Source organism: Rhagoletis pomonella, unplaced genomic scaffold (genome assembly GCF_013731165.1).
Source record: "Rhagoletis pomonella isolate Grant_MI unplaced genomic scaffold, Rhpom_1.0 Rhpom_scaffold_00006, whole genome shotgun sequence".
In the NCBI taxonomy this organism is placed as follows: domain Eukaryota; kingdom Metazoa; phylum Arthropoda; class Insecta; order Diptera; family Tephritidae; genus Rhagoletis; species Rhagoletis pomonella.
In genome coordinates this window covers 81,372,656-81,391,941 of record NW_023458560.1, presented here as the reverse complement: position 1 = coordinate 81,391,941, position 19,286 = coordinate 81,372,656, and positions in this window count along the sequence as shown.

Here is a 19,286-nt window from a genome sequence, read left to right as displayed (position 1 = left end):
CTTCAGCTCGAATGCGTTGTATGTGGGGGGGGTAGAAAAGACCTGTAGGAAAAACTGTATCCTTAACATCCTAGTAAGGCAAAGATTATATATATATATATATACGTAGTCACGAGACAAAGAAAGCGACACGACATTTTCGGATATTAGCCCGAAAACAAGCCTTTATTTTTCAATGTGGCAACACATAGTGAAGCAGAAAGCAAAGAACGCGAAAAAGAGAATAGTGACGAAAACGAAAAAAACAAATTGCTCCCGTCGCTTTCTGAGCTGACAGTTGAAATAAATGTCGGTAGCTTAAGTGGCACTGGTTTCATGTCTCTTTCTTCGCTATTTGTCTCGTTACTATATTATTTTCCTAAGGCAAGTTTTGGAGTTATATAGCAGTTTAGGTTGATTCTGACGTGTTACCAATCCGACAGAGGGCGCGCAATTGTATCATTTGTCAGAAAATCGAAGTAGACAACCCATAATCTGGCACATTTCTCACATTTATCGTGAATATTGGCATAAATCAAACACAGTGCATCGGTTAGTGATGCTTTTATAGGAAATAACGCAATTTTTTTTGCCGTTTGCCGTTGTTCAGTAATGCCTTTGGACTTATTTTCGTTTAACTAACTGCTTATTAATAGTTACATATTTCGTATTTTTTTCCGTCTAATCCATACTAAATCTTCATAAAGCAGTCATAATTTGAAAGCTTAAAAATGTTTGCTTCCAAATGATTGCAAATAATAAAAAAAAAATATACGTTCCAAGACAAACATATTAATTACGCAAAAACCTGAATTAGCTCTCCTAAAAAACATGAAAATGTTCAAAAAACTTATATTCACAAACATTTTACAAATTCAAAATTATCAAGAAATATCAAAATTGTATGCATGTCTCCTCGCCACAAAAGAAGCTTATCCAATAATTAGTTACATATTTCCCATCGTGCCTCATCGAATGCAGGCATAAATAGTGCATCAAAACTGAGCAATATCGTGAGGCGGACATTCGTACAAACAAACAAAAAAATCTAAACAAAAATACTTTATTTGGAATATACATATTTTTTTTTTAATTTTTTACTTGTAATCAAACAACTATCAAAGTTAACTACAAATATTCAATTTTAACACAACAACACAATTTATAACATATCCAATAAGCTACATATATAAGTTGATTTTATTGGGCCAGGATTTCGCTATTACGCTTGTCATGGCCAAATAACGTACGCCTATTAACAAGCGTACATTTTCCACCAAGACCCCGTGCACATAACAAGTGTTTAACTCGTGATACCTGCGGGCAATGCAAACACTTTATCCAGCGTCGAGCTAACGTCGGTTATTAGCGTAGAAATTTCATGCTTTAGTTGTTGTTTTTGGTAAGACTGTGACTGTATCACCGTTACGTTGAATTTGTGTTGAAAGGCGTTGGACGTTGGCATCAAATACACCATATCTGTAAAGTTTCATGAGTGTGCACCTAAATTAAAAAAAAAATGGCAGAATGCATTTTGGAATATTACGATTTTAATAATTTTAAATGCTTCAAAATATCAAAATTAAACGGTGAAAATATTCTTCTTGCCAAAACGAACAAATCTTGTGTAATAAAACTATTATATCGACGATAGCAGTAGGTTGAATAAGGAAAATGAATTAGCAACACGCTGAAGTCTAGAAAAAAGAAGTCTGATAAGGAGAGGTGGTGATCTCCGAAATAGCTGCTATAACTTCTACCGCTTAGACTTTGTTGCTTTTTCAATTTTTCCTAATAAAATAATCGTGGTACAAAGCTCAATAAAAATACGTAAAAAAAAATTAAAAAAAAAAAATTTATAAGCCACAATAACATTGACAAATGAAAAAAAATTCATTTTATTAGCATATACATGACAAGTAATTTTTAAGCAGAAAAAACACAACCGACCTAAATTATCATATGTATAAAAATTTTGGGGTGCTGTTAATTTTTTGATGATCAAATGATCGGATCTAAACAAACTTAGTAAGGGATCACCTATGAGACACTATCTTTTCGAAAGAAAAAGAATTATCGAAATCGGTTGACGTGGTCCAAAGTTATACGATAACATATGTATGTACATAAAAAAAAGTATATATATTCCGACGAATTGATAACCTTCTCCTTTTTTTAAGTCGGTTAAAAATATGTACATATGAGCATAAGGAATATTGTGTAAAAATTTTAGACGCCAATATTTAATTACTTTTAAATAATATGGCTTTAGGGCGTGCGAGTTAATGACTGCATAAGGTGCTACGGGGCGTATACGTTACATATGCAACTACGGGTATAGGAACGCGACTGTTTTAGTATATCATTTTTAAGTTTTTATTTAAATACAATTTCGCGTTGGAATCTTGTTCTACATAAAAAAAAATTAATTTGATGTAGAGAAAACAGATACTCGGTTTTGGGATGGGAAAAGATTCAAATTTGAAATTTGTGTAGATACTAGGTTTTAGATGTGTCGTATCACCGAAAATCTTGCAGCTTTCAACAAATAGGCCTAGTTAAAAGATGCGTCTAAACACAGTATATCCAGAATTATAAAAACCCGATTTTCCGAGCAATTGTTGGATACTGTGTTTGGGAATGGAGCAGCCGATATGCACATACACACATACCCACATGCATGTCGTCACTTTTTCGGAAATACATTTGTTAAACGTCCCGTTAGTTCTTCACAGGCACACCCCTTCACCGTTAAATAGTCTTTTAAGCATTTCCTACGAAAATTTAAAATTTTTTGTTTCTCCTGTACCGTATGCGTTGATGGTGAAGATATTTATGTATGCATAGTTTCTGTATTTCCTCCGAATGTCATTATAAACGGAAGAAGAGAGATTAATGTTAAGTTTGCTAATTGCTGCGTTGAATATAATTTTGTTCTCTCAATTTTTTATGGTGAATTGAGAGCAAAGGAAGAATTGAGATCTCTACTGGCTGATTGGGGTTAAGTTAGTAGGTAATTGACATCCGACACTGTAACTTTATGATCAGTTTTCCACAAAAGCTCATTGCTACATATAACAGCGTTCGTATTTCTATTCAAAATAGTCCCTAGCATAAAATAAAAGCACAAATTTATTTACATACAAATATACGCGTGCCATCAGTCAGCTTTCATTTCTCACCCGTATTGTATTTATTTATTGATATTGATGGATGCGTTAAATATAATATATTTCGAAAAACGTGTCCAATTGCTATATTTGTACGCACATTTATATACATACATACATATACTTACTTATGCACATGTATGAGCTATTTTGTAATAATGAGCCTCTTGTCATCCGAGGCCGAATAAATGCCGCCTGTTTTCCACTAATGACCTCGGTTTTTGTCTACTAAAATATGTAGGGTTTTTTTGGGTCCATTAATGAAGTTATTTGTATTACGGCGATGCATCAACGTCAACGTCAGCCATTGCTGCTATTATTCTGTTTAAGTTGGGCAACGTTGCTGGTTTCGATGGCAGCTTTCGCTGGCTCCCAGTGCCATGAAAAGACTCCACCAATGCACTATGGTGTAAATGCCTGTTTTCTGGGCCAAAACTATGTTTTTACATGTGTTAATTTCACTTCTTTCAAAGTCGACTTACTTGTTTTCAATTGAAAATTTGATTGAGTGTGAGACATAAAGTGTAAAGTTTGATTACTTTTGTAAAAACATTAGAATGCATTCTTAAAAAATGTTGATGTGGAGTAGAGTGGACCAAAAAAATAAAGTCGGAGTTTTAATGCCGGCACACCCTAGGATTGATCTATATCGAAAAAAATATACCCCTATTTTTTTATTTTGAAATCGAAAAATATTTACGGAGTGCTCAAAGCGCTCAAAGGTTTTATATGGAGAAAAAACAATTTTTCGTGGAAATGGTATAAAACTCTCGAAAATCAATATTTTTCGACCGGAAAACTGTGGTTCTCTTCAGGAGACATCCAGTATTAATATCCAATTGTTTATTTAACCATTTTTTTATGATTAAAGATTTTTTATTGGTCCCCCCACTGCATTTTCTAAGGGCTTTGGAGAACCTATAAAATATAGTTAACAAGAAAACATTGTTAAAGAAACAATTGAGTATTATTATTGGGAATCTCCTGAAGATAAGTAAAGCTTTCCGATCGAAAAATATTGATTTTCAAAAATTCTACACTATTTCTACGAAAAGATGTTTTTTCTCCATATAAAATACGTGGAAAACTTTGAGCGCTTTGAGCACTACCTAAATTATTTTTTATTTCAAAATAAAAAAATATGGGTATATTTTTTTTCGGTATATAACAATCCTAGGGGGTGGCGGCATTAAAAATTCGACCTTATTTTTTTTACATACATTTTTGGACCACTTTAATGTTGGAGTCTACACCAACGAGTGAGTGGATATTCAAAATTTGTGATAATAAAATATTGCGATTTTGTTTTAGTGATGAAATCTCAAATTTTTGCCGACTTTAACAACTGATGCGCTAATCAAACCCATAGTTTTTAAACAAAATATCTTTAATGATACTTTCTATAAATCCCAAACGATATCCTTCTTGATAGCCGGTGTATAATCGTTAATTTCGTTGTTATTTCGTAAAAGTTAAATTTTTGCTTACCAGTGCTGCGCGAATGATAAACTAGCAGCTTTAGGTAATCAAACGCAAATCATTTGCTTTTATGGAATGTACTAAGTTTTATTTTTCTGAAATTATTTCAGCACATTTTTTTAAGCATTAATACAAAAATTTTGTTCCTAGCCGTATGAGAAGTCGGAGATAAATTAACTGAGAAATAGCTATTTAAAAAAATTGTATAAAGTTTATCTATTTGCTTTTAACTTATAAAAAAAGGAATTTTTAAAAAATACTTTAGAATCTTAATTTTCATCAATAAATCTTCAGTCGTCGGCAAAACGGAACAAACGGCTGAAAATTTTTAAAATCAGGCAATAACCACGCCCACATCCCACATAACGGTAATGTAGAGAAATACGAAATCTTCGAACAATCAATAAATACTGAAGATAATTTATTCAAAATTTACATTTGCAAAAATTCTTTAGCGAAAAAACGCTTGTTACAAAAATTTTTAAAAATAGTGTGGCACCGCCCACCTATGACCATATACCGGTAATCGTTCCATAAATTTGTACCAAAGTCAATATAATTATTGTACCTACCACGTAAAAGCAAGACGTTGAAAATTTTTGAAATCGGATTAAAATTACACCCAATTGTCAAAAGTTCTTTGCATGTAAAGCAAAAATCAAAAAAAAATACATATATATATTGTGCATATCGATGGTTCTCTGCAATAACGACACAACTCAAATTTAATCAAAAAAAACTAAGCCCTTCCTACTGTTATGTGTCTCATGTCTCTAATTTTGGCCTAATCCATGTTTAGTACTTTCTACTTACTTTACGACCATCGATATGTGGCACATTTCCAAACAAGGTGCTATTTTGGGTTCAGTCCATTATCAATTATTTTATGGTGGTAAAAACGAAAAATAAACAAGTAATTTTTAAGCAAAAAACAAAACCGAATTAAATTCTCATGTAAAAATTAAATATTATCGTTACTTTCTTCATGATTCAATGATCGGATTCAAACCAAATTAGTATGGGACCACCTGTGACCTGGGACCACCTTTCCTTTAAAAAAAAAGGATTATAGAAATCGGTTAACGTTAAAGTTATGTGGTAACAACATAACAAAATAAACAATATTCCGACGAATTGTTAACCTTCTCCTTTTTGTGAAGTCTGTTAAAAGCAGATCAAATATGATCCAAATAGTAAGCCATACAAATTTTGTTTTTTATTATTGTAAGCTGATTTATTTGCTTTTTCGAACGGTATTTTCTTTGATATAAACACCTACTTTATACAAAAATATTTGGCCCCGCTAAGGCTATTCGCTATCACTGTTGGGAAAATCTCAAGTTTTGAAATGACACAAATTTGACAAAATAAATTACGGATCTGTTTACCGTATTTCACGATCAGGTCATTTTACCAAGATATTTTCATTTTTATGAAGGAAAAATTCAAACTTTAATAAGAAAAAATTTCAAAACTAATAGCCGATTCCTACCAATAGCTTATCTGCAGTTAAGAGCTCAGGTATGTCCAAATAACGTTAACATGGTATGATCAGCAAAGTTAGTTTCTTACTTTCGATTTCTTGTACATAATATGAGGAATTAACCTCTTCGAGTTGTAATTTCCTGCTTCCAATAGGCGTAAAAAGCAGTTAAGGCTTGGTAGAAATAACTAAAACACTTTTTTTGAAATTGTTTGCTATTTGTTTTAAAGCCATTCCTATTACCAAAAAAACGATGAAAATCGGTGGATAAATAAACTACTTTTGAATGGCCAAATGAAAATGTGTAATAATTTCTATTATTTATGAAATAGACGCAGGAAATAATGTTACTCATACGCCATATCGTACTCTCGTACATTATCGAAACATTTTGCATATTAAAATATGATTTTTTTTTCTTTTTGTTAATTCGCATTGCAAACCTAAAATGAAAATATATTTGGAAAATGACCGGACCCAGAAAAAACGGTATACACGTAACCGTAATCAACGCCGCAAAGCTAAATTTACGTGTCTCGGCGTTTTCTATGTAATTTTGGCGTCCCTAAAGTAAAATAAATTTCTACTTATTGATTAAGGAGTTTTAATGAATTCCTTTTATTTTATATATCTTCCTTATATTTTTGGTGTGTATAACAGAAGAGAAGTATACATGCATGCACATGAATTCTATAAATAACGTTACTCAATTTTAGTAGGGTGTGCAGAGGGTCAATTCTTGTTCTGCGTTATTGTTAAGTGATAAAAATAACTTATTTCGGTGTGAATTTTTGACTTTTCACTTCACTTTGCGATAACGCACACCGAGAATTGGCCCCCCCCAATTTGCAGTAAAAGGTTTTACGTATCCTTATACTCGTTGTTTAAACGCGGTTTTAATTTCATGCCAAAAATTTAAAATTGCCCACAGTGAACAACTTTCATTTTCCACGTACATAAGTACGTATGTTTATCTTTTGTTTGCCGAAGTCAATAATCAATCAGTTTGTGTGAATAAGTGTTTCGAAATAAGCGCCCACATAACTGTATAGGGCTATAAATAAAACTGTTTGCGTTTATCTCAGGCATGGTATAATTTTTTACTATACTTCAATTGCCATAGAGCAATGCGCTTTTGTTTTTGATTGAGTTCTTATCTAAGAATATTTATAGTATTTTTTATTTTGCTTAAGAAAAAATAAATCGGGTCCAACTAAATTTTACAAAAAAAAAAAAACACTCAAACGAATGGGTAGTGTTGATGGTAATTATCTTCAGCCGCCTATGGGAACATTATCGTTGGCTCATTATCACAATTTCTGATAAATGCTCAAATTAAATACTATATTTATTTATTACCATTAGTTACATAGCTCTGAAAGTATGTGCAATCAGCTGCATGTTCAAAATTGACATATTCATATACATACGTATGTACATATGTTTATATTTTATTTTATATTTTACTTGAAAAATCTCATCATCGTTACGTATACGCCCTGGTGTATGTAGATGCGGTTGTTGTCCGTCCCACTTAGTGCTAGTGGAAATAAGCTTTCTGAGTTGAATGCCATAGATTCCCGCTATGACGCCATGGCCAGTCAGTTTTGGTTTTTGCTTTGAATTATGTGGCAAGTTAAATCTCAGCTTTTTTGTTCTAGCTAAGTCTAGAAGCACATTGAGAGCCAGAATATGTTAAAAATTGGTATAGTGCCCCAATTTTTAGCCAATTAAATTGTTTAATAGAGAAAATAAAGGATACTACTATACAACCGTGCCAATAGGTGTTAAAAGAGCAATCCTGAACTCCGTTGCAATTTTTGTATATGCCAGTGCATAGGTAAGACTACTAACCCGCTTAAATTCCTATTTTTTTCTTTCAGACATGCCTCTACAATTAAATCACCCACCACTCCGTGAAGCGAAGGCTTCTAATTTTTATATCTATGGCCAAGCATCTGGTTTACAACCTAATTTCTTCGGAAATTTTCTACAAAATTTTAATACGACGGCCAAGTTTTCCACCCACTTACTTATAATCGCATATACACACCCCCATATTTACTACAACACACGTTCTGTTTAGTCCACCATTTCAGTCATTGTAGCAATTCTAGCAAACTCTGATAGGCAAACAAGTTGACAACCGAACACTGACCAGCGACTGCCAGTATTTTCTACTTAAAAAATTCCACTCTTCTTGGAAGAGATTCCGCTTCATGAAGGATTGTAATTAAATACCAGAGAAATGAATTAACCAAAAAACAAAAAAAACAATGCTAGTTGACAACAAGAAACTAAAAGGTTTTCTATGGAAATTACAAGATGTACCAATTTTTTTTTTCAACGGAAAAGGTATGGGAGGAGAATTACTGCATTTTATTATCATTTGCATAAATTACTTCAACGAAGCTAGCGTGGATAATACTACATAGTACACGAATGAATAAGAGGGAATAGAATGGAAGAGTAAAGAATGAAAATTTTCACTTTTGCATCCACATTTTGATGTGAAAATTATGCATTTACAGTCATGGTCGTAAGGAGATTTGCATTCGCATTTATGGATACATTTCCACCTACAAACGCCGACGTTCTCCTGAACTTGCATACATATTGACATTTACACAGCAATACTGATTTGTGCCGGTGTTTTTTTTTTAGCACAAATGTTTTGCATTCATGCGCATACATACATACATATATATGTACTACACTTAAATTCCTATTTGCATTCCAGTTTGTGCAATTTTCATTTCGATGTTATTTCTCCACCTTCTCTACCCCGACGCATTTGGAATTAATCATATGCCCCAGGGTGTACCGGTATTCATATATACCTACTATAAATATGTATGGTGCATAAAAATGTGTATGAGCATACGCCACTTATGGGACACTTATCACATTTTCTTCATTTTAACAGATCCTAGTAGAAAGTCAACTTTTGGATTTTCGTTGTTTTACAGGTATTTTTGGCAAGTCAAATTTAATTTCTGTTATAACAACAAACAACGTTACGTTGATGGAACAGATAAATTCAACTGCCCCACTTAGTTATTTTGAATTGAATTAGAATGGAATTTCTTTCAAAGCAAGAGATAGGTTTAAAGGTAAGTCTGTTACTTTTTCGTTATTTAATTTAAGAAAGGTGTTAAGTGATCCGGAATATTGTTTATTCAAATACTGTTCGTTTGACGGACAAGCACTATTATTACTGACTGTCGAAATTTTTCTCGATTTGAAATACACTACAAATGAAAGGGAGGGAGTTAGTTAGGAACAGTCATTCACACTTAGCAATATTCGCTGATTTGACTTTGAAAAGAAAAGAATGTAATCTGTATTGTATATCTATATTTAGTATGTACTAACAGTTGTGAAGCCTCTCGAGCTGATCATTTACTTCCCCCCCCCGCCCCCTCAAAGAAAAATAAACTATATGCAATATTTCATTTCTACAATTTTAAAAAAAAACTTTCCATGGCTCATTAATTTCTTTTGCAGCTGCAAACAATTGCCTTCACCAAAAGGAATAACTATGTTTGTAAGCGTGAATCGTTTGTGTGCCGCAAATTGCATTGGAACGTCTGGCCAAGGGAGAAAAATCTCTACACAATTTTCCGCAAATTTAAACCTCATTGTATGACTGACAGCGATTTATTGCAGTTTTAAGTTAAACAAAAGCGTTGCGTTTTAGAAGTGGAGTGGGAAAAGAAAAACCAACGAACATACACACAAACATATGTATGTATGTAGAAGCATAGAAGCCAAGTAGAGGGTTTACATATGTCTATGAGAGGTAATCTGCCTTCAGAAAACTCTCTAAACATAACAAACCACAATTGCACGAATAATTTGATAGCCTTATTGTATTTTTTTTTTTTTTATATTAACACTCCCAATTCAGATGAGCACCCAGAAACTTCTTTCGTCCTGTGCTTGCACGGACATTGCAATGCACCTAATAAGGGTGATGGACTCGGTTTTTCCATACCGTTTTCAACCGGTTTTCTTCTCATATTTGTAGGCGGTTTTTTGACGTCCTGATTTTTCGATTACCGAGTAGTTAAAACGAAATTTTACAATAGAATAAACCGGTTTTTCACTTAGAGGCCGCTGTGGTGTAGTGGTTAGCAGTGTGCGTTACCATTCTGCAGGGCCTGGGTTCAAGCCCTGGTCTAAGAAACGTCGCCCCTCGGCAGGCAATAACAAACCTCCGAGTGTATTGTACCATCATTAAAATACAATCATTAAAATACAATTATTATTAGTATTATAATTATTATTATCATTGTTATTATTATTATTTATATACCAGAATCTAAAAATTTTAATACTTATTTACATGAAATGGAACTATAGGAACATTTTTATTGTTTTTTTATCTTTTTATCAGAATACTGGAAAAATTTCCACGGCAGAAAATTACTTAAAAAAGAATTTAAAAAAAAACCAAATAAAATCTTTATTTTTGTTTTTGTTGTAGAAGTTTAACCAACTCTGTATAATTCAATGAATCGACTACATACATATTGTCTTCATTCTTATCTAATTGCTGGCTTAGGAAAAGATCAAATCCGACGAGTTTAGGCCGTAAGGAGTGGGATGTTAGATGAGTTGATGTGTGTGGGCATTTGAAGAGGTGGTTGGTGTCCTCGGAGTATCTTATTCCAATTTTACCGAACAATTTAACCTGCTACAATATCCAGAATGGAGTTGTGTAAAAGTATCGCAAGCCTCACGAAGGAACTCAAACTCTTCGGCTGCGTTAGGTGGCGCTGGTATCAGTTTATGGAATTCAAGGGGTTAGAGAGGACAAAAGTGTTGACTGATTCTCGGGGAATGGCCTGTCTATAATAGACTATATTTCTACATGCATGGACTTTGGATTATTTTACTTGCCATTTTTCAAATGACTCGAAAACCGATTTTCGAAAAAAAGGCGAATAATCCAATACCCTACCGCTCATGCATTTAAATATGACCACAAAGTGGTACATCTATTTCCAAGTGTTGGCATTTAATGCCCTAAACTATTCTCCAACAAAAAAAAAACAACTGCATCGAACAGATTTTGTCTGTTGGTAATGTTGTTTTGCGACTGCAAGAAAAATTCGGTCAAAACTACTTTTACATATAAATTTGTTGGCAACATCTGCTGGCGACAAACGAACAAGCTAAAGTAAAAGCGCTTAGTAAGAGAGTATGTGCGTACATACATACATATGTATGTATGAGGAAAAGGTAAACCACAAACTTTATATGCCGAGCACACTGCTGGCCCAAGTGCGGACACTATACTTATGTATGTATGTATATGTATAGACAAACAGATGCATGGGCTACCCGACGAATGTGAAGTAAGGAAGCAACACGTAAGTGTAAATTCAAACGTAAAAAAGTTAGCGACGAGCGACAATTTCGCACTGTGAAAAGCTATACTCAGTGGCTGCGTACCAGTCGGAGTGCATTTTTACCAGTCAAACAGAGAAGTGCTTAACTGTAACTGGTTGGCACCCGCAAAGAGACCGCAACTCGGGCGAATAATGGCAAAATACCAGCGTATAGTCATGCTCCTGAGTGTACATATGTATGTATGTATGAATGTGTATCCACGCAGTTATGTTTGCAAATGTGAAGAGATCTACATACGAGAACGTAATTGCATCCACTTGCGGCCATCCAGGGCTACACACCGACATCCACTTGAGGCTACCCAAAACGATTTATATTTGTCGTTAGCCATTTTGCCAAATTCATCTAAGACCACTTTACATAAGACTGATTGCAGCAACATCATAAATGAGTGAGTGATTGTTTTGTACCCAATAAGCATACGAAATGTAAATCTTAAGTAAATCACAGGACAATTTGGGCAGTTGTTTCCGAATATACCCAGCGTATTTTTCAAATGAAATCTTCTTTGCGAATTACTTAAAACCATAAGCAACCAAGTTCCCAAATTGGTTGATGAAAAAAAAAATTTAATTACCAATTTTCGCATTTGTAGTGACGAAATGTATGTATGCTATGCTTTAAAATTTCTTAACTTTTCGAAAGGTGCTACGCCGTTTTTTTAGGATCTATGCGTCATTATTTTTTGCTTGTATAGGAGGTTCCACGTCCCCATTTAGTTATTATTTTCTCTGGCGGTATTAATAATATAAACCTCCCAAAAAATTTTAATATCCAACCTACTGGTATGTGAAGGGCTACTTACTTATTGGTCATTTTTATATCATTTTATTTTTTATGCATTCAGAACCATTAAAACGGACTTTTGGACCTAAAAGTTACAGAAAAATTCGGGATGAACCTGAAATAATTTCGAAAAGTTGCAAAGAGTGTCAAAAAGTCCGGAAAAATGTCACCGGTTTACAGCAAAAATGTTCAATGGATGCCACTATCCAATTCCTATAAGGAATTGCTCGCTGTTTCCGAAAATCGACTTAGTTTTTTATTCTATGGATAAGTTTTCAAGATATTTTCAATTTACCGTTATTCAGCTTAAAACAAAAAGTGGTTCCATATTTTACGAACCAAATGAACAATCGTAATACGAGATAAATCAACCGAAAGCAAATAAAATTCTCCATAAACCGTATAACTAGACCTCAATTTTTGGATAGGTCTGATAGTTTCTGACAAATTAATTAATCATTCCAAATTCTTTTTATGAAAATATGAAAAGAACACTTTAACAGAAGGATAATTTGAAAAATAACAGCTTCTGTGTCAAATTTTTGCCTTTGTGCTACAGCCTGCTACAAAAAAAATTTAGTTACAAATGAAGATAATCGATGGATGAATAAAAAAGTAATGAGTGGTCAAATGAAAATGCACAAAGATCTTTTGTATGAAATATGAGCACAAAAGCATTCTACTTAGGTGTACATGGCGTATGAATAAGATTATTTCCTGCTCATGCGAAAAATCTTTACGCATTTTCATATGACCACTTATTACTTATTTATTTATCCATCGATTTTAATTAATTAATTAATTAATCCCAACGGCTTTTTACCCTCCATTCCCGCCCAACCGACACGAGGGGCGCAGTCCGCATGACGTACGGAAACTTTTTTTTTTTTTTTTTAGTTTTTTCGTGCCGAGTAATGGAAACAGGAGTTTGTTAAGTGTCGAGATCTAAAACTATTCAGCTACAGAATCAAATTCATCAGCTGATTGGATATGCTAAAGATAGTATTTCAATTATTGAGAGTGGAAATAATAGTTTTCTTTATAGTAAAAATCGAGTCCGATACGTCAAACGTGCTGGAATGACAGTTAAAATCTTGACATAAACCACGGAATGATTCGTTTAGTTCAAAATTAGTTTTGCATGGCTTTAAAAATAGAGGTCGAAAGTGTCTTGACACTCGAGAAGGAACATTAAAATTTACCTCAGCCAGGAGGGCCGGGCTATTAATCAAGCCTGTCATTAATTTTCTTCATTAATAACTTGATTCTTTTGTAACAGAACAGGCTTTAGCATAAAGCAAAAATTTGCTTTAGAACCGGCTATTTTTTAAATTTTTCTTCTGTTAAAGTGTTTTTTTCATATTTTCATCAAAAAATAAATAAATAAAAAATAAATAAATAAAAGACTGGGATGATTATTTAATTTGCCAGAAACTATCAGACCTATCGGAAAGTGATGTATATGTAGACGGTTTATGGAAAATTTTGTTAGCTTTTATTTTTCGTATTTCATTTTAAGTTTGTTAAATTGGTTTATGAGACATAAGTGACTAAGAGGAACCACCTTCTGTTTTATGCTGAATAACGGTAAAATGAATATATCTCAAAAACCTATCCATAGAATAAAAAATTATCTCGATTTTTGGATTCGGCGGGTGATTCTACATATGCATTGGACAGTGGCGTCTGGAGAACAAAACACCAAATTAAAATTTGTGATCCACTGTGTTTAGATTTATTTTTATTAGTTGATTAACTGTGTTTTTTTTTTTTAATTACCAGTTGCCCAATTCTGTATCGGTGACAAACATTTGCGTTTACTGAAAAATTTAAGCTTTTTCTTATATTTTTCCGTAATAAAAACTGAGACAAGAATTTATCGCTGACACAGAATAGAGCTGTAAATTTTCTTACAGATACAACCCCATTTTTATAAATAATTTAAAAAACGACTTTAATAGTCACTAAAAAAATCCTAAAAAATAAAAAATATCTGATTCAAAAAGCACGATGAGTCTCGAAAAGTCCAAAAAAATAACAAAAGTTCCCGAAAAATTCTGGAAAGTCAAAAAGCCAAATGTCTCCAAAAATCCGCAGAAAATCTTAAAAAAAAACAATTTTTTACCGACACCTCAAAAATAAAAATCACATTCTAAAATGAGTGAAAATTTTAACGGTATCTTCGAAAAGACTATTCGACGTTTTTTCCCCAGTATTTCCTTTTTATTTCAAAGTCTACAAATAATCTCAGAAGCCTTAAAAAACCCAATTAGCAACTTGTATAGGTGTTAGGTACATACTAAGCTATGCAAAATAGACTTACACCCAAATTTATAAAAAATAAAGAGTACTGCTTAATAAATCGAAAATTTGTATAAAAATACCCCTTTATACAGCTCTTTACATCAATTTTATTATTTATGAATAGTGCCATTAGTTTTTACGGATGTGACTATTGGTTTCTTAAGTAAAAATTTAAATGAAATTATTTTAGCCCAGGTGTAATGAGAACTCTGCACACGTAAGCAGATAACGGCACTTGTCTGTATTAAGAGGCGAGGTCATGGTCAACAACCCAGCGATGAATATTGCTCATAAATATACATATTTAAATACATATGTACGCACACATATGTACTATAAACTTCACGGCCATTTACATTTTATGTTACATACCTATACATGTATGCTTGTATGTACTATACATAGTCATACATATGTACATATATGTTGGCTTTTGAGGCTCTAAATGAATAATCCTTTTCAATGACTTTCAGAGGATAGAAGAATTTTAATTGGTGCTTGCGCACTGACAGCAATGCCATTTGAATTGAAATGAATTGGCAAAAAATAAGCTCTATCTAAAACGGCTGCAAAAGAGTATTACATCGGAATTTGTTTCCGTTCAACTTGTGTAACTCCCAAAACGCATACAAACATACAAACAAATATAATTGCAAACACTTTGCCATATGTTACATTTACATACATACACGTCGCAATAATAATTAAAGATTATGTGTGTAGCGCACCACTACAACTAAAGTAGTTGGCAATTGGGAAATGTAAAACTGCACAAGAAAATTTAATGCATGCACGAAACGAAACCACAAAATTGCAAATTCTTAATGGCTGTTATTATTTCGAATTTGAGAGAATATAACGCTATGTGAAAAATGCGGCCCACAATGCCACCTATCAGGGACTAAAATAAAACACAGCCAACACAGGTACACAATTATTAAGTGAAGGTGAAAAAATCAGCGTTCAGCGGACGTTTTCGACCACTCAATCTAGTGCTAGATTGCGTCAATTGCGGGAGTGGCGTGACCGCACAGTGGGTAATGTGCAGCCAAATCGTAATTAGAGTACATCAGATCTGCTTAAAAAGAACTATATGCAAATTGTGGCAATTTTAATCATTACTGATGACTAGGGCTCGGAATCTAATGCACTAAAGAACCTAATGTGCGCTATAAACAAGTACAATAAGCAATTAAAAATATTATCCTTATAATATTATATTATTGCCGGTAACAAGAAAATAACGAAAACAATTGATTTCCAAATACAATACATATTGATGTATGAAATTTTTTTTATAATCAAGCAGACAGTTACAATCTTGTGTTAAGCTTAGTATCCAGATCTCAAGAAAAGCCAAAACTCCATATAAAAAACGGTGAAGAAATGGCGAAAAATTTTCTCTTGTCAAATTTCCTTGAGACCATACGGAGATCCTAAGAAATTTGCTACGCTTTCTACTACGGTTTTCTAAAGTTGTTGTGTAAAAAATGAGCACAAGGCAACCCATCTTTTCAACAGAAATATGTATGTGTATGCCCGTTCCATTATTTTGTGAAGAAATTCCTTGGACACACACGAAATAATGGCAATTTTTTCTTGGCCGTTTTTTAAGGAGCTGATTCTTAGCTTAAATAGGAACATTGACAACAATGGCAGATGACTGTAAATATTTTGTAAAAAAATCAAAGGGCATGGCGCAATAAACAGGGGCAGTAATAAAACAGCTTTCTCGCTTTATTTTCTGGCAAATTTTCAAATAAGGCGATGCCAAAATATTTTTTCTCATTTTATTTATTTCGCCAGGTATAATTTCACTATCAAAAAGGGTAGGTTTTCATCATGGTGCAATAATTACAGGTATTGTCTTCCCAGAGAGTTTTGCTTCACATCGACATTCGTGCTCCCTTATTTTCATTTTGGCGCAGTTCAATGTTGATTCTTTTACTTTTATTTGGCTTTGCTTTTTGTTTTCGCTCAATTTAATTTTTATAATTTTTCAAAACGAAAGAAACGTTTGAAATTCAGTGAGCCATACAAATTTTGACTTTGTTTTCAGGCAAATGGCTTTTCATCACATCTTCTTGGACTTCTAATTTTGAAAACAACTTTTATTTACAGTCTCTGGGAGATATTGTAAAATGTTAGATAAGAACCTGATCGGAGAAGGGATTAAATTGATCTCTACTATCAAAGAAAGAAAGAGATTAAAGCTTCGTCAGTTTTGGCCAAACCAAAAAACTTAGCCATTTGCCTCTCTTAATTGAGTTTGAGTATTTTAAAGTGCGAGTTTAAATTAGCTGGGACTTACTGTTGTTTTTGAAGGTGTTGCTGATTTGCTCCACATAAAAAACCGTCGAACATATTTCGCATGGAAGAAAATGACTGACATCATCAAAAAAATAAAAATAAAAAAATTACCAAAATCAACGCTAAGTTCTAGCTACTAGCTTCAAACTTGCACTTTTGTTCATCAAAATTGAATGGGCCACAAAACTGCATAAACAGACCTTTTTAAGAAATTCAATAAAAAAGTTTAAAGTATTTATTATCGAAAATTTGTTGATTTATTTTTTTTTAATACATATTGCATAAAGTTTTAAGCTTGGTTTAAAAAAAAAAAAAAATTATGTAAGTGCAAGTTCTCTGTTAGAACATACAATTTCAATATGTATATTTAATTTAAACTAAACTCATTTAATTCCGGCTAACTCAAGGTGTCGCCAAGCCGCTCATCCACTTTTTATTTGATTCGCGAACGTCATATAATTAAAACCACCATGGAAAATTAAAGAAATATATAAATTTTCGAATATCTTTTATTATCTGCAGCCAACCATTAAGCCACTAAGCGGCGTCACTCGAGTTATGCATACATACATATATGAATGCCCACCACCAAGACATAACCGCACACCGTGCGCATCTGTATAAATCATAGATGGGCACACCAATACAGTCTCATTTTGTCATGGTATTCGTGAATTGCGCTGAGTAACAGTTGCCACTTTTCTATATTGTACAAAAGAGCGTCGTTTTTTGCGCGTGTTAGAAAACGCTCTTACAAATTTATATTTAATTTGTATTATGAACATGAAACGAAAATAATAAAATATAATAAAAAAATAATGAAGAAATAATTTCAAATAATGAATTATGAAATTAATTTTTATAAGTATGGTAGAAGGGGGAGGCTTCGACATGAGGGAGGCTTCAACTTTTTCAAATCTGGCTGTCGTTATTACTGCCGTTGTTCTCGTTCCTAGAACAAACAGTTACCAATTTGACTGTGATGCTGTCATGAAAACTATTCAGTGCTTGTTGGCAGACGATAGTGTGCAGACGTTTTTTTTTATTTTTGAAGTGTGTTCATGTAAAAATTGTGCGTAAGTATTCTTGTGTAAAGTGTGCAATCTATAACGTATTCGTTCCGTTTTTTCCCCATTAATATTTTAATAAAATTGTGTTTTGTTGGTTCTAAAGATATTTCAAGTAACAATAAGATGTATTTCTTTAAAGAGAAAAATTTGGCATAAGTGCGAAAGGGAGGATTCGACAACCACTTTTGGGAGGTTTCGACAAATTTTCGAAGCCTCCCTTCTGTTCTTTTTCACTTAGCAAGCAATATTTTACAGCTATCAAGATGCCAAATATTTATAAAAAAAAGTTTCCGGAGAAAATCATCAACGAAGATAATATGAAAAAAGCCATCGAGGAGATAAAACAAAAGAAAGAAACACCAACAAGCGCTGCTCGAAAATATGGCTTGAAGCGTACAACACTATTTTCTCGAATTGCAAAAGAGCAAACAAATGTGGGAACTGCTAAATATTACCAGTCGAAGTTTTCTTCGAACCAAGTACTTACAGCTACGCAAGAAAAGGAATTAACGCTTTACTTCAAAAAGTGTTCAAATCTATATCATGGATTGACGTACGACTTGGCTAGACGGTTCGTTTTCGAGTTTGTTTCTACATACAAAATAAAACATCCACCAAGTTGGATCAAAGAAAAACAAGCTGGAATTGATTGGCTGAAATGTTTTATGCATCCAAATAAAGAAATTAGTCTACGCAAACCTGAAAACACTAGCATATCACGCATTTTTGGATTTTCTAACCAAGCTGTTTCTTTATTTTTTTCAAACCTGAAAAAGGTATACGAATTACACCACTTTCCCTCTGAGCGAATAAACAACATAGATGAGACTGGAATAAGTACGGTGTTGGATTCTCCAAAAGTAAGCCTTGTTCCGATTTGTTGTTGCAAATAAACTTCATGTAAGTATATACAAATTTACAGGTCATAGCTGAAAAAGGAAAACAAACCGTTTCTCAAGCCGCATCCGCGGAGCGGGAAAGTTTAGTTACAATGGTAGGAATTGTTAACGCATCTGGAAATCACATTCCACCGATCTACGTTTTTCCTCGCAAGCGAATGAATCCAAATTTTCTTAACGGATCAGTACCAGGCTCAGTAGCACTTCTAGCCAACAACGGATGGATAAACTCGGAGCTTTTTATAGATGTTCTTATCCATATTAGAAGTCACGCTCGTTGCACTATCGACGACCCCATACTACTTTTGATGGACAACCATGCTTCGCATTGCAGTCTAGACAGCGTCATTTACAGTCGCGATAACGGCATATGCTTATTGTCTTTCCC